Genomic DNA, 23,232 nt, shown 5'->3' on the forward strand with positions numbered 1-23,232 from the left:
TTTAATATGCTGTCTAGGTTGGTCATAGCTTTTCTTCCAAGGAGCAAGCATCTTTTAATTTTATGGCTGCAGTCACCATCTGAAGTGATTTTGGAGCCCAAGAAGATAAAGTCTCTCACTGTTTCCATTGTTTCCCCATCTATTTGTCATGAAGAGATGGGACTGGATGCCATGATCTTAGTTTTTTGAATGTTGAGTTGTAAGCCAGCTTTTTCTGTGGATAGAGATAGTTATTCTTTTCCAACTCTGGGTGCTGAGTTTTTTTTCTTTTTCTTCTTACCTAATTGCATTGGTTTGAACCTGCAGTGAAATGTTGAGTAGAAATGGTAAGAAATAGGACTTTATTTTCTTATTCCTAGTTTTAGGAGGGATACATTCAGTGTTTTTCTATTTCTGGTTTGTTGAATGCTTTTTATGACAAGAGGGTTTTGGATTTTGGAAAATACTCTTTCTGTGTGTTGATATGATCATGTGGCTTTTATTTTTTATTTGTATGGTTGATGGAGTGATTTTTTGTGTGTATTGAACTAGCCTTGCATTCTTAGGGTAAATCCCACTTGGTTGTCTTCTGTAATGCTTCTGTATATTGCTGGATTTTAGTTTGCTAATATTTTGTTGAAGATTTTTGCCTCTGTAGCCATAAAGAATATTGGTAGTTATTGTATGATATCTTTTTCTAGTTTTGGTATCAGAGTACTGCTGACCTCATAGAAGTATTATCTCCTCTTTTTTTTTGGAAGAATTTATCAATGATTGGTATTAATTCTTATTTAGATGTTTGGCAGAGTTCACCAGTGAAACCTTCTGAGTTGGAAGTGTTTTTAATCACCAACTCAGTCTCTTTACTTGTTATAAGTTTATTCAGAGATTCTGTTTTTCCTTCAGTTAGTTTTAGTTGTTTGTATTTTTCTAGGAATTTGTTCTTTCCTTCTAAATTTTCCAATTTGTTGGTTTACAGTTGTTCATAGTATTCCTATTCAATACGTTTTATTTCTGTACGGCTAATAGTAATGTCTTTTTGTTCACTTCTGATTCTGGTAATTTGTGTGTTCTGCCATTTTTTTCTTGGTCACTGTAACTAAATGTGGGAGACTCAGGTTTGATCTCTGGGTTGTGAAGATCCCCTGGAGAAGGGGATGGCTTCCCACTCCAGTATTCTTGCTTGGAGAATTCCATGGATAGAGGATCCTGGTGGGCCACAGTCTACGGGATCACAAACAGTCAGAAATGACTGAGCAACTAACACTTTCATAACTAAAGGATGTTATTTGGGGGATCTTTTCAAAGAGACAACTTCTGTTTTCATTGATTTTCTATCTTGTTTTTCTAGTCTATTTCATCTTTTGGCACTTTGCTGCTGCTGTTGCTGCTAAGTCGCTTCAGTCGTGTCCAACTCTGTGCAACCCCATAGATGGCAGCCCACCAGGCTCCTCCATCCCTGGGATTCTCTAGGCAAGAACACTGGAGTGGGTTGCCATTTCCTTCTCCAGTGCATGCATGCATGCTAAGATGCTTCAGTCGTGTCCGACTCTGTGTGACCCTATGGACAGCAGTCCACCACTTTAATCTATATTATATCCTTCCTCCTGCTTGCTTAGATTTAGATTGTTTTTTTCTTGGCTCTTAAGATAGAAGATAGGTTATTGATTTAAGATCATTCTTCTTTTCTAATATTGGCATTTACAGCTATAAAATTTCTCTAAGCATTGCTTTCTTTGTCTACACCCCATGAATTTTGGTATGTTGTATTTTAGCTTTCATTCGTCTCAAGGTATTTTCTAATTTCTGTTATGATTTCTTCTTTGTTTCATTGGTTATTTACCAGTATATTGTTTTATTTCCATGCATTTGTGGATTTCCAGAATTTCCTTCTGCTACTGATTTCTGATATGCATGCCATCATGGTCATAGAACATTCTTGACGTGATTTTAATCACTTTAAATTATGAGGGTTGTTCATGGTCTAGAGTATGGTCTGTTTTAGAGAATGTTTAATGGACATGAGAGGAATGTATATTGTGTTGTTGGATGAAGTGGACAGATGTCTGGCAGGTTTAGTTGGCTTATAGTTTTATTCCAATCTTCTATTTTTCTATTGATTTTCTTCCTGGTTGTTCTATCTAGTATTGAAATGGGATAAAGAAATCTCTCATTATAATTTTTTAATTCTTTATTTATTCTTTCAATTCTTCTTCATTGTTGTTGTTGTGGTTTTATCTGTTTTGTCTGATTCTCTTATGGTTGCTTCCCTGGTGGCTCAGAGGTTAAAGTGTCTGCCCGCAATGCGGGCGACCTGGGTTCGATCCCTGGTTTGGGAAGATCCCCTGGAGAAGGAAATGGCAACCCACTCCAGTATTCTTGTCTGGAGAATCTCATGGACGGAGGAGTCTGGTGGGCTATAGTCCACGGGGTCAACAAAGAGCTGGACACGACTGAGCGACTTCACTTTCACTTTCATGTATCTTTTTACTTTCATCAAACCTAAAATGTGTCTGCTCTAAACAACATATGGTACAGTTTTTAAAAATGCAATCAGATAATCTCCAACTTTTGGTTGGATTGTTTAACCTATTCACATTTAATATTATTGATATGGTTTGATTTAAACCTGCATTTTGCTTTTTGTTTTCAATAGGTCTTATGCCTTTCTTTGTTCTTTTTTTTTTTTTAATAAGTGAATCTCTTCCAGTGTGGTATCTTTGCTCCTTTAATAATTTTAAAATTATATACATTTTGAATTATTTCATTAGTGTTTGCTCTAGGACTTTCTATACAGATCTTAAAAAGAATCTCCTTCTGATATTTATCTAGTTTCAGCAAAATAAACTTCTATATAGCTCTGTTTCTTCCCCCGCTTTTTTGCTACTCTTGTTATTCATATTATGTCTGTATATTGTAGAAACCCAACAGTATATTGTTATAATTTTTACTTTATGTAAATCTTTAAAAAAAATCTTAAGTCTTTTTCCCTCAGATTGGGAGAAAATAATAGCAAATGAAGAAACAGACAAAGGATTAATCTCAAAAATATACAAGCAAGTCCTGAAGCTCAATTTCAGAAAAATAAATGACCCAATCAAAAAATGGGCCAAAGAACTAAACAGACATTTCTCCAAAGAAGACATGCAGATGGCTAACAAACACATGAAAAGATGCTCAACATCACTCATTAGAGAAATGCAAATCAAAACCACAATGAGGTACTATTACACGCCAGTCAGGATGGCTGCTATCCAAAAGTCTACAAGCAATAAATGCTGGAGAGGGTGTGGAGAAAAGGGAACCCTCTTACACTCTTGGTGGGAATGCAAACTAGTACAGCCACTATGGCAAACAGTGTGGAGATTTCTTAAAAAACTGGAAATAGAACTGCCATATGACCCAGGAATCCCACTTCTGGGCATACACACTGAGGAAGCCAGATCTGAAAGAGACACGTGCACCCCAGTGTTCATCGCAGCACTGTTTATAATAGCCAGGACATGGAAGCAACCTAGATGCCCATCAGCAGATGAATGGATAAGGAAGCTGTGGTACATATACACCATGGAATATTACTCAGCTGTTAAAAAGAATTCATTTGAATCAGTTCTAATGAGATGGATGAAACTGGAGCCCATTATACAGAGTGAAGTAAGCCAGAAAGATAAAGAACATTACAGCATACTAACACATATATATGGAATTTAGAAAGATGGTAATGATAAAACAGAAAAAGAGACACAGAAGTACAGAACAGACTTTTGAACTCTGTGGGAGAAAGTGAGGATGGGATGTTTCAAAAGAACAGCATATATATTATCTATGGTGAAACAGATCACCAGCCCAGGTGGGATGCATGAGACAAGTGCTCGGGCCTGGTGCACTGGGAAGACCCAGAAGAATCGGGTGGAGAGGGAGGTGGGAGGGATGGGGAATACGTGTAACTCTATGGCTGATTCATATCAATGTATGACAAAACCCACTGAAATGTTGTGAAGTAATTAGCCTCCAACTAATAAAAAAAAAAAATCTTAAGTCTTTTAAAGCATTTAAGAGAAGGAGAGTATGTACATATTTATGAAGTCACAATAATTTTTCTATTTTTCATTTGCTTCATGTATTCTGTGGATTTAAGTTACCATCTGGTGTTATTTCCTTCTCTAATGCACCTTTGCTCTCATCTGCTGCTGCTTTGTTGTTTTTTTTTTTTTTTATCAAATATATAAAACTTTATGTCTTATTAGCCCAACAATATAATTGTATGCTTATTGTTTTATTGAGTTGCTCTTTAAATCAGTTAAGAGAAGGGGAGGAAATATATAATTATAGGTTTTACGTAATTACCTTTATTGGCAGTCTTGTTTTTTGTGTGGTTTCAGATTACCATTTGGTGTCATTTGCTTTCAGCCTGAAGAATTCTCCAGTATTTCTTGTAAAGTAGATCTTCTAGCAACACCTTCTCTCAGTTTTTGTTTTTCTGGGAAAGTGTTGATTTCACCTTCATAGATGAGAGATAGTTTTGTTAGACTTAAGATCTTAAATCACAGTTTTTTATATTCAGCAGTTTGAATATTCAGTCCTACTGCCTTCTAGTTTCTTCTGCTTCTGATGATGTCAGTCAGCTATTAGTCTTACTGGTATTCCTTTTATGTGATGAGTCATTTTTCTCTTGCTAATTTCAAGATTTTTTCTTTTTTCTTAACACTTTGGTTATATTTTGTCTGCTTGTAGATCTCTTTGTATTTATCTGGTTTGGAGTTTGTTGAACTTCTTATTGTATAGATTACTAATGTTTTCATCAAATTTGGGAAGATTTCAGCCTTTATTTAAATCTTTTTTCTGCCCCTTTCTCTTTCTGTGGTGGTCTGTTCACTCTTTTCATTTTTTTCTCCCCATCCTTCAAATTGTACAATATCTATTGACTCTTTTCATTTCATTTCTCTTTCTGTGATGGTCTGTTCACTCTTTTCATTTTTTTCTCCCCATCCTTCAAATTGTACATTATCTATTGACTCATATATGCTGTTGAGCTCCTATAGTGAATTTTCCACTTCAGTTATTGTACTTCTTCGGTTATTGTACAATTTCAGATTTTCTATTTGGTTCTTTTTTATCATTTCTATATCTTTATTGATATTCATTGTACTTTCTTTTAATTCTTTTTACATGATTTCCTTTAGTTCTATGTGAAAGTGAAAGTCACTCAGTGGTGTCCGACACTTTGCGACCTCATGGACTATACAGTCCATGAAATTTTCTAGGCCAGAATACTGGAATGGGTAGCCATTCCCTTTTCCAGGGGGATCGTTCCAACCCAGGGATCGAACTCAAGTCTCTTGCATTGCAGGCAGATTCTTTACCAGCTGAGCCACAAGGGAAGCCCAAGAGTATTGGAGTGGGTATCTTATCCCTTTTCCAGCACATCTTCCCAACCCAGGAATCGAATGAGGTCTCCTGCATTGCAGGCAGATTCTTTACCAACTGAGTTATCAGGGAAGCCCCACTTATTTATAATAGCTGATTTGAAGTCTGTATCTGTTAAGTCTAACATCTAGCCCCTTTAAAATCAATTTATATTGCCTATCTTTTTTCCTGCAAATGGTTTTTCTGTTTCTTTGCACATTTTGCCATTTTTGTTGAAAACTGGAAAATTTAAATAACATATAGCAACTCTGTGGACTTATCATCTTGGGAGCTGGGCATTAATGTTGTTTTCTTAGTTATTTATGTATTTTTTAGTGACGTGGCTGAACTGGCAGTGTGAAGGTATTTCCCTCAGTGGACAGCATTGGATGCCTGTACTCAAATTCATTTTCTTGTTTTTTTCTTTTACCTTCACTACTTAAGGGTCACCCCTTGGTTAACATAAACCACTTGTTTTAAAGCTGTGCTTATACCTTCCTAGCCAGTTAGACTTTTACTCATTACCATTAGATGTGTGTGTTGCGAATGCTATCCTAGTTGAAAAAGTTTAGGTATTACAGTTCATAAAGGAAAGGCAGGACAAATTCTTGAGGTTTTTCTTTGACTTAATTGTTTTTAAGATAATTATTTGGTTCTCTATCATTTCTTGAAGGTGACCAAATTTTTAGAAAAATCATGAATTCTTAAATTAAACATATTTGATGAGTTTTAATCCATCTCAATTATTGTTATTAATGAAACTCAAATTATTCCATCTTTGGCCAGTGGGAGCCTTTTGAAATTGGCTTCTGAGTCCCAGAATTAGCCATTTCTCTAAGAAGCTCTGGTCTCTAAGGAATGCTCAGTGATGCTGGTTTGGTCTTTGTAGGCCTTTTCTGTCATCAGGGCTCAGAAATATATGCACATATTTAAGATACAATAAAATACCTCACATGTTCATATTGATGCTTCCAATTAAAACTCTAGACTAAAAAAAAAAAAAAAAAAAAAAACTCTAGACTACAGTGCATTTGAATCTTCCTTTTATATCTCCTTTTATCTGTGCCAAGAATCCTGGTTTTGAAAGACTCAAGTGATTATAGAATTAGAAAATTCCATAATTATTCATTCATTTTTATCCCATATTACACATACAGCAATCTCAGAATGACAACAGTAATACTACTGAAAACATGATTATTGAAAACATTCAAAAACGTATTTTTTATGTTCTCTCGCCATCTTTATAGCACTTAGGACTCACAATGTCTTCTGAGACATTGTTTAGCAAAATGAAATGTTTGCCAAGCAGCACTTTAGAACACTTTCTCTTAATCAGACTTCCTGTTAGAATGGTGATAAAAAAGCGAAGGAAGACATAACCTTGTTCCTTAAAACCTGGGTTGTTGGGTTATCTGGTATCATTCTGGTATAAAGATGTGGCCCTAAAATCTGAGGTTTTATTCTTCTTTAAAGTTAGTGTTTTGTTAGTGATTTGACTGCATGCTTCCTGAGATGAAACTGGTTCATTTTCTACTTTTATCAGGGAGCAGCTTCCATGGGGTGAAGGTGCTTGATACTTCTAATGGTCTCTTACCTAGTGTATTAGGTTGTGCAGAGAAATACAAGTAGCAGGAGATATAGAATCTATGCTGTTATAGCTTTTGTGAGTGCATAGATAGATAGATGATAGGTAGATAGACTGATAGACAGACAGACGATAGATAGGTAGACAGGTAGATAGATACACAATAGAAGGAAGAGAGAAAGAAAGAAAGGACTTCCCTGGTGGTTCGGTGGTTAAGAATTCGCCTGCCAATGTAGGTAACACAGGTTCGATCACTGGTTCAGGAAGAGCCCATATGCCACAACTGGAGTTTGCATGCTGCCACTGAAAGACCTCACATTCTGCATCTAAGACCCAGCACAGCCAAATAAATAAATAAATATAAAGAAAGAAAGATGGATAGGGAGAAAGAGATTTTATGTTAAGGAACTGGCTCATGTGATTGTTGGAGCTAGCATGTGTGATACTTGTAGAGTAGGCCAACAGGCAGACATTTTAGGTAAAAGTTGATGATGTAACCTTGAGTCAGAATTTGCAAGGTAGTTCAGCAGACTGGAAACTCAGGCAAGGTTTCTTTGTTGCAATCTTGAGACAGAATTAATTGCTTCTTCCTTGGGAAAGTTCAGTCTTTGCTGTTAAGGCCTTAAACTGTATGGATGAGGTCCCCCAAGTTATGGAGAATAATCTGTTTGAAGTTAGCTGATTGTAATTGTTAATCACATCCACAAGGACCTTCACTGCAACATGTAGGCTAGTGTTAGATCAAACAGCTGGGCGTTATAGTCTAGCCAAGTTGACATGTAAAGTTAACCACTGTAGTTGGGTTAACCATTCATTACCCAAACTGAAGATTCTTTTTTTGAAAATAAGTACTAAAAAATAATGAAATAATATGATTTTATTTGTTGATTGACAGATTATTTTTATTTTTATTCAAGTCCCATTAAGAAGTTATTTTTAAATTTATTTCTGAAAAATATTAACATATTTCCATGTTAGTATAAAAAACCCAAATCATCAGGATAAATATCAAGCAAAACAAAACTGTTTCATGTTGATTTTTTTCAACTTTAAAAAGAACATAAATAGAATTCTCAGTAAAAGTTCATATACATTATTTAGTTTCTTCATCGTAATTTGTTTGTAGTCCTGGGTCTCTGTATTTTTCTGAAAGAAATGTAGTTTTGAAACATGGTTGTATTATTTTTGTTTCCTAAAATTGTCGTCTTCACAGTTTCATTTTTGATTACTAAATTTGAAATTGTTTATTTTTTTCAATAGTTATTACTTGCTGTAAATCATAAATTTTTTAATTTGAGAGTATAACATCTGTGTAGGTACTAAAGTACCTGGTAAGTTCAAAGCAAATTCTACTTTATTGAGGTTATTGTAAATTTTGATTTTTTAAAATAGTTTAACATGAAAATATTGTAGTTCATATATTTTCATAGGCACAGTCTGTTTTTACTCTATTTAGAATACCTTTATTCAATGAAATTTTTACAAGAGAAAACTTGTCAGATAAGTTGTATCTATTTAGAAATCTTTTTTGAACATTTTACCAAATTTAGATGTTGCTGTTAATAGATTGTCAGCATTTTGTAATCCATTTTATCCTGGTACAAAATATAAACATATCTAAGTAAAAAGCCCTGGTTCTCTGTGTGGATTAAATCTGAATTAAAGATTTCCAACTAACTGAACAAAATGAAGCCAATATTTATTTTTAAAATTTTTATTGGAGTATAGATGCTTTTCTGTATTGTTAGTTTCTACTGTACAGCAAAGTAAACCAGCCACACATGTACATACATCCCCTCTCTTTTGGATTTCCTTCCCACTTAGGTCACCACAGAGCACTGAGTGGAGTTCCCTGTGCCATACAGCAGGTTCTCATTAGTTATTTTATACATAATTGTATATAAACATCAATCCTGATTTCCCAATTCACTCCACCCCCCTTTCCCTCTTGTCCATATGTTTATTATGAAGCCAATATTTAAAGTGCTCAACTGAAAAAAATTCCACGTTATTGATGATTTTACTGAGTCTTAAAACCCTTAAAGATTTCTAAGATATATAGCAAAATCTGGGAGTTGGTGATGGACAAGGAAGCCTGGCGTGCTGTAATCCCTGGGGTCACAAAGAATCGGACCTGATTAAGCAACTAAACTGATAGCAAAAAGAGAAAATATGTACTGCCACATTGGAGTAGTTTTTATTCAACATCATATTTGTCAAAAAATATTCTGGTTTATTTTCTTTAACTCTGTGTGTGTGTGTATGTGTGTGTGTATAAATATTTGTCAGTGTTGTTTGGTAGACTGTCCATCTTTGGTGAATATAATTACGGGATGTGTTTGCATCTACTTCAATGTCATATATTGCTATTTACATGGTATGGTTGTGAATTAGGTGTTAATCACAACCATGTTCAAGCTAATTTCTGTTCTGTGCTTTATAAATTAATAAGAACATTGATTTTTACTCTGTGATACTGTGCTCAACTAAAGTTTGTGTTATCACTGTAAAGTCAAATATAGTGTCTCCTCATTATTTACAAATTCCATTTTGTGAATTCACCCTACTCACAAAAAAATTAATTAAAAACCTCAAAGCCGTATTCTTGGCCCTTTTCTAGTTATTTAGGGCCATAGTAACAGAAAATTTGAGTTGCTCAACCTACTTGTTCCCAGCTGAGGTAAAGCAAGGCTTTCTTTCAGCTCTCACACTCTCACAGTATACACCTTTCAGGGTGCCACTTTTTTCTTTTATTTTTTGGTGATTTCACTGTTTACAGTAGCTCCAAGGCATATGTTGTAGTGCTATATACAGTGTTCCTAAGTCCAAGAAGGCTACGTTGTGATGTATTTTACAGAGGAAATACATGTCTTAAATAAGCTTTATTCAAGCACGAGTTAGTGCTATGGACTGTGAGTTCAATGTTAATGAATCAATAATATATATTAAATATAGTGTCTTTATACAGAAACATGTAAAACACAAGGTTTTGTTGATCAGTTGATGAAGCTGTTGTAGCCAGAGGCTCACAGAAACCTAATTCTGTGTTTCCTCTAAGAGCAGTAGTTTGGTGTTTGCTAATTTAGTGTTCATGCTGACTTTGTAGAACTTAATTACTGTGACAAATGAGAACTAACTATAGTTTTATCTTTGTTTTTGAACTTCTTAACTGAACTGAATTAGCAGCTATGCATGTCAGGTGTACTACATAGTACAGAATAAACTTATAAAAGCTCTACGTTAACTCCATAAATTGGATGAAAACAGTCAAACCATTTTTGGAATTAACTGGTTTCTTCTATTTGATGTATTAATATCTCCTGACAACTGATAGAAAGCTGGCACCATTTAACTGTGAATTTCTTCTCTATTAGAGCCAAGAGAATAATACTTGTCACTTAACTTTGTAAACAAGATACTTTGTAATCAGATCTGAGCAGGATTAATCTCAAGACCAGTCATTTGATCTAAATGAAGAGTCATGCTTTGTAGATCAATATTGTATATAAAACATTTTTTCCATCTGCTATTCTTAAATTACTGCCTTCAAGCTTAGTTACAGCTGGGGCAGCAGCATTGACTATTTCTCCCACCTCCACCCAAGACTGAAGGAAGGACTGAGCTATCCCTTGGCTACTGCTGTCCAAGTGCACTTCCCTTTTCTTCTCATGGTTCAGATGCTGACTTTGTGAATGCGATGTCAGTTACAGCCCATCCAGCGATGGGTTACTGCTCAGGGTCTTCACTTTTAACCACAGGCTGAATTGACAACTAGGTTAACAGCTCAGGCATCTCACACTGCTCAATGAGATCAGGGCAGAGCCTGGAAGTAAATGTTCTGACTTATTATAATGCTGTCATTAAAAATCACCAGGAAGTGGAAAATCCAAGACAAATAATAAATTGAATGGGACATTGCAACAATGGACATAAGTTGGGATTGTCTCAGTCAAAATGACACACACAGATGCTTTACCAGGCACGTGTCTTCTCCAAAATCTCCTAACCCCCAACTCGTGGTTACCGTTTTCCCCTCACTAAGGCTGTGCCCTCAATGTGATTCACTTGTTTGTGACCAGTTAGTAATTTCCACAGCATTATGCACATGGAAAAGAATGTGAAGCATTCTTCTTAGTCAGTTTTATTCATTGTGGTACTCCTTTTTTTTCTAGAACATTTTCTATTCATCTTAAAACTTGTATTAAATTTTGCATGCCTTCATTTTCAAACTAAAGATGTAATACGTTTATGAAATTGTTCCTCACATTAGTTCTTTTGTTACCTTAAAAAAATACCATACAATAATTAAGAGTGAAAGGAATACAGTTGTTGCATATATTTAATAAAAATGGATTATCTGAATATGATTGTTGATAACATTTTATATTTATATTATATTTAATATCTATATTTGATTTATATTCTTACAGGACTAATGAAAAGGATTCACCATATCTTAGGACTTTTTACTGGAGCCTTAGGACATAGGTAAGTGCCAAGCATTTTTGAAGAGATATTTCTGAAACATTAAATAATTTGATTGCATTGGTTCATGACAAAAATAGGCAAAGGAGTATATTTTACTTAAGAGATTTACCTTTTATTCTTCTCAGTAAAAATATTATAAATACCATGTTTACATGAATTTAATGTAACATTCTCTGATGTCCAATAAATCACACTTTCCAGGGAGCCTTAGATTTATTTTCTGTAATAATTATAATGAGAACATTGTTAATAAGATGAATGAGTTAGGCATATTTCAAAACTTAAAGTCCTAAAAGGAAATTATTAAATGCAAAGTGGTGCCCTGGCTTGGATCTCAGGACTGAAAAAACATATTAGTGAAAAAACAGGTGAAATCCAAATAAAGTCTGTAGTTTAGTCAATAGTAATGTACCAACATCCTTTTCTTAGTGGTGACAAATGTACCATGGTAATGTAAGATGCTAACTTTAGGTGGAATTTGGTGAAAGGAACATGGAAACTCTATAGTACCTTTGCAACTGTTCCGTAAATCTAAAATTATTCCAAGATAAAAAGTTTTAATTAAAGCCAAAAAATCATGATTTATTTGAAAATTATAGTTTAGGAGTAGCTTTTCTGTGTAACAGTTTGAAAAATCAAAATGGCTGCTTTTAGAAAAACCCAGATTCCGTGCAATAGAAATGGCAGGGAAATATGGGACTATAGGTTTCAGTTTACAGTTCATGGGAGGTGTGGGATTTTGTTTTCTGGACATTGACCTGGTATCCGTGCACATCTCCTTGAACTCAGTTATAGACTTGCTCTTCAGTTCCTTTAAGGTATGTGTGTGTTCTTCAGTGGTTTAGTACAGCTCTTTCTGTTAACATAAGCAGGCCCCTTACATGGTTCACAGAGTACTACGTTTCTCTTTTTCTTTTCTTTGGTATATCTGTTAGAAGCAAAAACACCAGTGATGTGACTCAGTGGTTTGGAGTTGAGATCCTTTTAGGGTGGTTTTGTTCAGTCACAGCTACTCGAGTTTCTAGGTCAAGTGCTAGACATAGTTGACCTGTCATGAAGGAGTATGAATAAAGATGAGCATAAGTCTTACATAGCCATTTCTGTAGTTGAGCTGAAATAATTGATTGCTGTCAGATAATTGAAATTCTCAGTTTCCAAAATGAACTCTAGCAGTATAACTTTTAAATTTCTATAAATATTAAAAGACTATAAGAAACGAGCTCTGTAGTTTGCTGAAACTATTATATAACTTTTCATTAATAAAATTAAATAGCCCTGCTGGCCTTATAAATGGTCTCCTGCTGCTGTTGCCAAGTTTAGTGATTTTAGTTAAACTTAAATTTCATCAAGGGAAATAGAAATATATTGTACTTAAAGGATATAGACATTTAAAACAACAGACCCAGGCCTGAATGACTTTTGCAGAATAATTGTTGGCCTTGAAGAGTTTTTTTTGCTTGATGATATTTTTCAGAATTGGTATCATCAATATCATTTCAATAGAATTTGCATCTTTACTTCCTAATTATATAACATACTTGTGCCAGCCTTGGTAGGAAAGTTTTTAAAAAGGGAAGAAAATTCTTTTAGGACACGTTGAAATTTCATCGATCATATTATAGTCCACACAGACAAAACAAACAAAAAAGCCTTTTTATTGTTCTTCTGTGCTCGAGGAGCATTAGAAGTATTGTTTCTGGAAACATGCTTTACCCTTCAGCTGGCTGGCTGTCATTTTATGGTCACCTAACATATAAATGAAGGTAGCGCATAGGTACTGCTTACTTTCTATGGACGCTTGTACTTTTCGTTTACGGTGGTCTCATTTAATCTTCACAAACACCTATGAGCTAGTTTGGAATTATCGTAGGTGAGGTCAGAGGATAACAGATGTCTCTAGGCCAACCCTGAGGGTGTGAGGAAGAACGACTTGGTGCCCACGGTGTTCAGTACCTACAGTCTGGTTCCTAATGTTACCAGCTTCCAGGGAGCCCTGAGTCCAAGGACACGGGGTAAACTTCCTGTTACTGCAACTCGTCTGGGTTAAGGATGTCTGATCCCACTGGCGACCTAGAGCAGAGTCCCCCAGGCTTACAGGCATGGAGCAGAGTCTGCTGGTCCCCGGTCCAGCCTTGCCTTGGCTCATCCTCTGGCTCCTGAGCTTGTCAGTCGTTGTTCTCTGTCACCTGATTAATTGCCGAACACTCACTCATTGTGTGCTCCATTGATCAGATGCCAAGAACTCTTGGCAGCTCTGCGGAACATGATCTCAGTGTGCCTCCTGGTCAGTGCTGGGCAACTTGAAGTGGTTAGTGGGGGTGAGAACTTGGATTCAGAAGCCAGGACCCACGCCAGAGGCCAGGGATGGGTAATTGAGTGGCTGGCATGTGAAATGGAGCTCTCCAGACTCATCAGTAGTCTGGGAGGCAGAAGGGGAGCTGCACATGACTTTGAAAGGTGGTCTTTGAAGATCATGATGGCTGTCTGTGGATTTTGTAGTTTGTAGATATAAAATAATTCTAGTTGCTTTTTGAGGAGGAATGAGAATGTTGCCAGCTTATTCATTATACTGCTCATTACACTGGGCAGAGATCTGTCTGTAACTTTTCCCCATCAGTTCCAGCTGTGTCCTTCTGTGGTTCTAAATCTCCAGTCTGACTTACACTTGACAGCATAGCATAGAAATACAATTACAAATCTCGTTTGCGGTCTCCTCTTCTTTGTAGTCTCAGGAAGCTGGCTTTCTTCAGTTAGTCCATGACTGCTTTCTCCATGTTTTCTCTATATGATCTCATGTATCCTTCACTCTAAATATCATCTATCCCCCTCATTTATTTCTTTACCTCAATCTTTCCCATGAGCTCCAGGCTCCTATCTATGTCCCCCTGTCCAACATCTCTATTCAGAAGTGATAATAAAATTTCAAACTTAGTGGATCTGCATAGAACTCTTAGACCGAGACTCCTGGCTGCTGCCAATGACAGTGGGTTCTGTCACTGACAGTGTCAGGTTGAAACTTATCAGCCTCAGCTTTTCAAACCCCAGTGTGTATGTGAATCCCTTGGATAGTTTGTTAAAATGTAGATTTTGATTAAGTTCGTGGTGGAGCCTAAGATTCTGTACTTCTAACAGCTCCCAGGTGCTGCTGATGCTGCTGATCCATGGACCCCACTCTGAGCAGCAGGGAATGTCAGTGCGTCAGAGTATATGCTTATCAAGACAGGTCTGGGGCTGGGGGAGGTGAATGGGGTCCTGCAGGTCCTTCCCTCATCTCACCATTATCCCGTTCCCGGTTAAGAATCATGTTATATACAGCAAAAACTAACACATATTGTGAAGCAACTATACACCAACAAAAGTTTTTTAAAAAAGAGAAGTAGAATCATGTTTCTAAACACACAACTCTCAGTTATGCTTATAATTAAAAGGAAATTTAAAAAGTGGTATCCATACTATTATTTCAATTTAAATTAACAAAGATGTACGTGTATATGTGTGTGTGTGTATGTATATACATGTATATGCTTAGCCAAACTCTGTGAGGACACATGCCAAATGTTAACAGTTGTTAATCTTCTAAGTGATAGATTTACAGATGGCATATATTTTCATCTTTATATATGTGGCCTTTTCCAATTTTCAGTAGTGAGCATAATTTTCTAGATATAGTTTATGATGATTAATGTTATTACAACTGTCATGTATACCCCAGCTTAGTTCATCACAATGTTGCCTTGGAGGAAACATTTGCCTCCTACCACTCACTTACCTCTCTTCAACCTCCCCCCAAACATCTGCTCTTTTTTTTCCTCAATAAATGTATTAGCTCTCTAATGGTTTAGTGGGGGCTTCATATTAGGGCTTTAGTTCAGTATCTACCAACACAATTAATAGAATAAGGGTAATTAAATAAGTGCTTTTTTATATTCAATTTTTGTAAATTTTTTTTGTATTCAATTAAAAAAAAAAACTAAAGAAATACCTTTTGCTCGCCTCTCCCTGTCCTAGGAATGCATGCTTAGCAGGTTTCTTAGAGGGAGCTTAGTTTTCCTTTCAACCTTAATATTCAGTAAGCAAATTTAAAAGTGAAGTACCTGTCTCTTGCTATGGAACAAGGAAGGAAATAACAAAGGTACAGGATAAAAAAGCCTGATATATTTAGTCTCCCCTTCTTAAAAAGGTGAATGTTGAACAGAGAAAGAATTTCTGAAATACGCATAAAGGTGCCCCTGCAGGTCTGATGAACACCAAACCGTGCATGCATAGGGTAAAACTTGCAAAAGCTTGTAAGGATAATCTCATGAGAAATGAAAAATTACCAGGTCACTGTAAGAAAAGCCCTAGAGTAAAGGTTCCTCTATACAAACCCTAAAAGAACTTAAAACTAAGCCTCAAAAGAATCATGTTAATCCTCAATATCAACTGTCTGCCAGAAATCCAACACTCTTTAAACAAATACAAGAAATCCAGCATTCAGCCACATAAAATTCACAGTCAATTTCATCCAATCAAACATCATAGATAAACAAAGAAGCAGGAGAAAAATCTCACAACTAGGAGCCAATAGAAATAGACCCTGAAATGACAGATGATAGAACTAGCATACAGGTACTTTAAAATAGCTATTGTAAATATGGTTCATGTATATAAACATAATGAGGAATGAAATAAAAGATAGAAAAAAAATATTGGAGCATTAGAGATTTTAAAAAATACAGTATTGGAAATGAAAATTGTACTAGTATGGGACTAAGTACAGATTAGATCTTTCAGGCGTAAAGGTCAGTGAACTTGAAAACATGGTGAGAATTTAACCAAAAGCATCAAGAGAGGAAAGGTTGAAAAAGTATGCCCATCTCCACCATGCTGCTGCTGCTAAGTTGCTCAGTCATATCCGACTCTTTGCGACCCCATGGACTGTGGCCCATCAGGCTCCTCTGCCCATTGGATTCTGCAGGCAAGAATATTGGAGAAAGCCATGCCTGTCTCCAGGGATCAAACCCAAATCTCCTGCATTGCAGGCAGATTCTTGACCATCTGAGCCACCATCTAATTCTATAGTGGAGAATTATTACATATTGTATTGCCTGTTACCCAGCCAGTGTAACAAGCAATACAAAGAAGCAAATGGTGTGCATATTGGCGGCATAGAAATAAAAGATCTTTATTTGCAGACAATATGATCACGTATAGAGAAAATGCTAAGAAACTCCAAAAAACCACTAGTATTTGTCATTGAATTTAGCTAACTTGAAGGACACAAAACAGATACACAAGTGAAGTGAAAGTTGCTCAGTCATGTTTAACTCTTTGTGACCCCATGGACTATACAGGGGTATATATAGTCCATTGGGACTGTACAGTACGTGGAATTCTTCAGGCCAGAATACTGGAATGGGTAGCCTTTCCCTCCTTCTCCAGGGGATCTTCCCAACCCAGGGATTGAACCCAGGTCTCCCGCATCATGCGCAGATTCTTTACCAGCTGAGGCACCAGGGAAGCGTAAGAATACTGGAGTGGGTAGCCTATCTCCCTCTCCAGTGGATCTTCCCAACCTAGGAATTGAACCCGGGGTCCTGCATTGCAGAAGGTTTCTTTACCAGTTGAGCTACCAGGTATAACCAAGATACACAAAATCAGTTGTAATTTTATATACCAGCAATGAAAAATTAGAAATTGAGAGTTAATATTTATATCAAAATACAACAGACCTGAAAAAAGAAAAAAAATTTACAAGAACAGTTTTGGAAGGTTTCTAGTACCTAATCTCAAGACTTCCTCTGCATTTTAAAGGTCCTTCTTTAAAGCTACAGTGATCAAGGCATGTTGGTCTAAGGTAAGCATATGTGTCAATGGAATAAAATAGAGAATCCAGAAATAGATGTACACTAGTAATGGTCAGCTGACTTCTGACAGTGATGCTAAGTTAATTCAAAGGGGACAAGGTAGTCTTTTTAACATATGGTACTAGAACACCTGAATATTCAATGTAAAAAAATTAACCTCAACCCTTACTTCTTCTGTATATAAAAATAACTTGAAAAGAATCATGGATCTAAATATAGAAGACTAACACTATAAAACTTCAAGAAAAAATTGCAGGAGAAAATATTCGTGAACTTGGGATAGGCAAAGATTTTTTGGGGCCCAAAATGCATGAACCATAAAAGAAAAATTGACAAATGGGACTCTATCAAAATTTAAAACTTCTGTTCTTCCAAAGACATCGTTAAGAAAATGAAAAGGCAATCTTTAAACAGAGAGAACATATTCACAATACATATACCTGACAGATGACTTGTGGCCAGAGTATATAAAGAACTCTTAGAGCTCATTAGTAATATGACAGCCCAGTTAGAAATCTAGGCATAAGAAAATAACAAATGGCCAGTTTTGCATAAGAAAAGGTCTTCAACATCATTAGACATCAGAAAAATGTAAACCCAAACAATGAGATACCATCAGATATTCTTTAGAATAGCTAATACTCAAAAGAACAAGTGTTAGAATGGACATTTCATATATTGCTGGTAGAAAAGCTAAATGATAAACCATTTAAACAGTTTGGCAGTGTGTTATAAAGTTAAGCATTTTAATACTGCATGATCCAACAATTTTCTACTAAATGTTTACCTAAGAGAAATGAAAACATGTTTAAACATGTTTAAAACATGTTACTTGTACAGAAATCTCCAAGCCGGTTTATTCATATTGGCCTCAAGCTGGAAGCCATGTAGATGTCCATCAGATAGTGAATAGATGAGCATGTTGTGGCATATCTGTGCAGGGGTATACTGCTCAGAACTTAAGGTAGTGATACATTTAGCAGCATGAATGAATCTCAGAAACATTATACTGAGTTCAGTAAACCAGACACAAAAGAATACAAGCTCTTTGATTCCATTTACTACCCACAGCTATTATACCAGAAATGCTAGGAAAAAAAATTTAATCTGTCGTGACAATAAGCAGACACATTGTCATTTGCAGCTGAAACTGGAGTGTGATTGACTTGGATGAGGCACAAGGGGACCTTTTGGTTTGGTCAATGTGTTCTATATCCTGACTGTGGTGGTAATTATATGGCTGTATATGTGTTTATAAAATTCACTTAAATGTACACTAAAATCTACATATTTTATTGTATATAGACTATACCTCTATAATGTTGTTTTGAAAAAATTCCAAAAATTTGAAAGTTATTTTACTAACAAAATGTTGTTGGTAGTAGTTTAGTTGCTAAATCGTGTCCGACTCTTGTGACCCCATGGACAGCAGCCTGCCGGACTCCTCTGTCCATGGGATTCTCCAGGCAAGAGTACTTGTGTGGTTGCCATTTCCTTCTCTAGGGGATCTTCCCAACTCAGGAATCGAACCCAAGTCTCCTGCATTGCACACAGATTCTTTACCAACTGAGCTACGAGGGAAGCCCAACAAAAGGTTAACTTCTGTCTAATGTTAGAAGACCTCTGTGTAAGGCTGAGTTGACCCAAAAATTCCATTTAAATAAACCAGTATACACTATATAAATAATAATACATGAGTTAAATATCCTTAAACATGAAAAGAGAGTAGATGAATCCATTAGTTAACCTATGATTTGATACATTGGAATGGGACCCTAGCATCCTTAGAATTCTTTGATGTACCTTTTTAATTTCTTTAATTGATATTTGGTAATATCTTTGGCACTAAGAAGAATCCAGCTGAATGAAGTAATTATGAACAATCCACTCTTGGTTTTCTTTTGTTGTTCTTTTCATTTTTTTTAAAACTGATAAGAATATGTAGAAGATACTCGTGTCCCTTAGAATCTGTTCTTGCTTTTAGGAATAGAACTCCTAGATTTTACCTGAGCACATACATGGCTGTCCTTCTAAAAGCAACATTTCTCTGCTTCTCTTGCAGCAGGGTATGGCTTTGGACTGAGGAGAGGTGACTGGTGATGTGTTTAAGGTTACCTCATTAAGGACAAGCCGCTTAACCTAGGTTTTCTCTTTTCCTTTTCTGCTGGCTAAGATGTAACATCAGGCATAGCAGACTATGTCGGTCCAGAGACGGAAGCCACGTGGAAGTTGATAGAGTTAGCCTGGGTCCCTGAGTGACCTTGTGACACATACCTCTCCCTGTACCCCACCCTGGGACAGGAAAAAGAAAAGTCTTTAATTCTGGCTGTTGTATTTTTGAGTCTTTCTGTTACGGCAGAAAGTTTATACCCTTGGACAAATTGGAAAGCATTTAAGATTTTTAAGTTTTTCTCTGTGTGCTGTTTGGTCATAGCTAATATATTTTGATGTGTATTTTCAAGTAAAATAATTTCTAAAATAGTATGATTTCATGCCAATAGTTCTTTCTGACCTAGTAGTTATTTAGGAGAGTGTTTCTCAAGTTTATGAGTTACTTTTAAACTTTAGGTACTAATTATTAGTAAATGAAGACACAGCATTCAGCTTTTCTAATTTTTTAAATGTCTTTATGGACTAATTTATGATCGATTTTGGTAAAATTCCACAGATCTTTTTAAAGAAGTTGCCTTCGTTGTAAGATACCAAAATATTTATTTATTGTGTTGCTTAACTTTTCTATAATTATTTTTTATCTGATCTGTCAAAGGTTTAGAGATATAAATCAGTGATTTCTTCCATTAATTTTCTTTATATTTCTGTCTGTTCTGATATCTGTGTTCATGTGTTATTTGTCAGTAGCTCAATTGAGGATTGTACGTTTTATCCAAATAATGTGACTTTTTTCTAATTTATGTCTTATTCTTTGTATTTTAGTTGACATTAATATGCTACTTTAGTTTATATGTCCCGATATTTCTTACTATATTTATCCTTTCTTTATCTTTATTTGTATTTATATTTATCCTTTATTTATCTTTCTGTCATTTCTTTTTTTTTTTTTTTTTTTAATTTTTTTTAAATTTATTTGCCTGCACCAGGTCCTTGTCTTCATTGCAGCACATGGGATCTTGAGTAGGGCATGCAGACTCTTAATTGGGACATGTGGAATCTAGTTCCCTGGCCAGGGATCGAACCTGCATGCCCTGCATTGGGAACGAGAGGTTTTTTAGCCACTGGACCACCAGGGAAGTCCCCCTTTCTGTCATTTCTTTAAGACACGTTTTCTATAACTGGAGCATAGTTGGATATTTTTAACCTATTGGGAAGAACCTTTGTCTTTTAACAGATATTATAACTCATTTATGTTTATTATCAAAATTGATCTTTAATTGATTTTATTTCATTGATCTTGTTTTTGTTATAATGTCTTTGATTTTTCCATTATGTTTGAAACTTTTTACTGTTTGATTTAAATTTTGTTTTTGTTTAATTTGGCTTTGAATTTTGCCTGCTCCTCTGTTCTTGGGATTCTCCAGGCGAGAATACTGGAGTAGGTTACCATTTCCTTCTCCAGGTTAATAAGGTTTACTTCTCTGTTTCTCAGTTTTCATTAATATTTGAGATTTTTATCTCAGACTATTATTAAATTGTAATTTTGATAATTTATAAAATATTCCTTTTGTTAACCTTTATAGTTGTAACTTTTATACATATAAAAATTATGAAAACCCTAATATTGTCACAACTTTAAATGAATTGCTATTGTTTTCCAAGTGTATATCAAAGTGAATCTTAAGAAAGTCGTTATGCTATTGTGCCATATTACACCACTACTCATTTTCTTGATCTATTTCTGTATTATAGCTTAAAAAGGCACTTTCTTTTCATTATTGCCCACCTTCAGGCCATTTCCCTGCTTATCAGACCAGGGGGGAGAAAGAAATGGAAAAAATTCAAATTTGAAGTTAATATATCAACTTTTATATTTGATGAGACTGTGTTTGGGATTATTGAATATAATGGATTTCATGGTGATGGGTGGGGAATGTTAGTTACTGGTGATCTTGCTTTCTGTGCTGTCCCTGTCAGTCACTGTATCCACAGCACAGGGCATGGCATTTACACGCTCACTAATATTTGCTCAGTGTCAGAGCCTGTCCTGCTCGACAATGATAGGCTTTTCCCCTACCTTGGATGCTCCTAGCCCTTTGACCTTCTCAAGTGGACGTCATCTCCATTCTGTCACTATAATAAGTGTGCTTGTATATGGGGCTTTCCCATGTTTTTCAGAATATACTTGAGGACTATTTAGGGAAGTGGCTCTTGGAGGCCATGCAGGCTTGTCTTGGAAATAGTGTGGAGGGAACAAGCCTGCAGCAGTTGCAAGGGATAATATCTTTAAGAAAATAATGATGTTGCTAAGTTACTTTGCGAGGGAAGGATTGTCTTTCTCTATTTTTTTAACTGATAATCATGTAGCTGGACTACCAAGATGCAGGGAGTGAGGGGAAGCTGAGAACAGCCTCTCCAGGGCTGTGGGTCAGGGTGAAGTTCTTGGCCAGCGACTCATGTCTGTGTGGTATGTGGAAAGCAAATGGGCTGAGGTGGCAGGAAGACTGTTATTCTAGCTTTGGTTCTGTTTTCCTTTGTGACCATGGCAAACCTCTCAGCTCTTCTGGGCCTCAGCTCGATCTGTTAAATGAGAAAGATGACTCTCCAAGATGCTTTCTAACTTTGAAACTCCACGCCTGACCAGGGCACCAGGGATAACCAGGGAATTTCCACTTGACAGCATTTTTATTTTTAATTTCATTTAAGCAAGGAAGTCAGCTTCATTTCATCTGTACAGTCAAGAGGAATAAATCACTTCTCTTACTACCTTGAGTAAGGAGAACTAGAAGGATCATGTGTGACTTGTGTACTTATGACCTAACCTAATATTAGCAAGTGACACACGTTGTGGTGGACTGTCCCACTTACAACACCTGGAAGTAATCTGGTGATAGAATGACTCAGAGGAATGTGAAATTACCATCTTTCCCTAAGAAAACCAAGATATTTATTTAGACTCCCAGAAGTTTCTTGCCTTTGTCCCCAGGGTGTGTGTGCGTGTCTTGAGACTGAGGGTCCTGGGAGATAGATCCACCATGTGACCTTCAGCTGTTACTGACCATGGCTTTTGGCCTTTTCGAATCAACAGAAGTTGATAAGAGGCTAGATGAGAAATTCAGGCAAGGCTTTATTGGGGCCCCTACTACAACTGAGGGCAGAGAAAATAACACGTGCCCTTGCTTGCTTCCTGAGGTGGGTTGAACTAGTCCCTTATGTGGGTAAGGGCAGCAGGTGCAGGAGCTGGGCCTGAGGGGTGGCTTAGGTGTTTTGCCCACTCCCTTGGTGATGTTGCATGCGGGGAGATGTGTGCAGTACCCTGCTTTTGGTCCCAACACCCTGCTGTTGCTCCCGGCTCCTCAAAAGTGGCAGTTGGGTTCTTTTTGGTCTTTGTGTATCTTCTTGTCCATAATTTGCCCTAGCTATGCATGCACACAGTTATTTTTAGTCCCTTATAGTTTGTTTGTATTTTGTGGCTTGAGGAGACTTTTGTCCAGGTGTGAGCCCTGCAGCAAAGGGTCCCAGGTCCCAGCTGTCTCACAAGCAGGCATCAGACCTAAGGTCACAGTGAAGATCCTTCATTGATGAGCTCCTGAGTGGTCCAAAAGCTGTTCACACTGAAATCTTGTTTTACATGATCAGCATCAGGAGGCCGCCCAAGCTGGCTTTTTGTCAAAAACTGAGCTGGGCATGATCACAAGTAGGGTGGGCAGAGAGAGTTTTCAGATAATGAACATGTCACAATTGTGAAAGAGCAAGGACACAGCAGTGACTGAATGAAATCTGTGCAACTGTCAAAGGGTGACTGTTTCTGAA

General features: G+C 36.4%; 1 protein-coding gene across 8 annotated transcripts in view; it reads left to right on the forward strand.

Annotated features, from left to right (window-relative positions):
- ZNF438 (zinc finger protein 438) overlaps positions 1 to 23,232 on the forward strand; it is a 185,082-nt gene that overhangs the window by 47,504 nt on the left and 114,346 nt on the right. For all 8 annotated transcript variants that reach the window (XM_065921222.1, XM_065921226.1, XM_065921225.1 and 5 more), the window contains one exon: positions 11,404 to 11,461. The gene's annotated coding sequence lies outside the window, so the exon portion shown is untranslated. The remainder of the gene's footprint in view (positions 1 to 11,403; positions 11,462 to 23,232) is intronic.

The sequence above is a fragment of the Muntiacus reevesi genome, chromosome 2, assembly GCF_963930625.1.
Source record: "Muntiacus reevesi chromosome 2, mMunRee1.1, whole genome shotgun sequence".
Taxonomy (NCBI): Eukaryota; Metazoa; Chordata; class Mammalia; order Artiodactyla; family Cervidae; genus Muntiacus; species Muntiacus reevesi.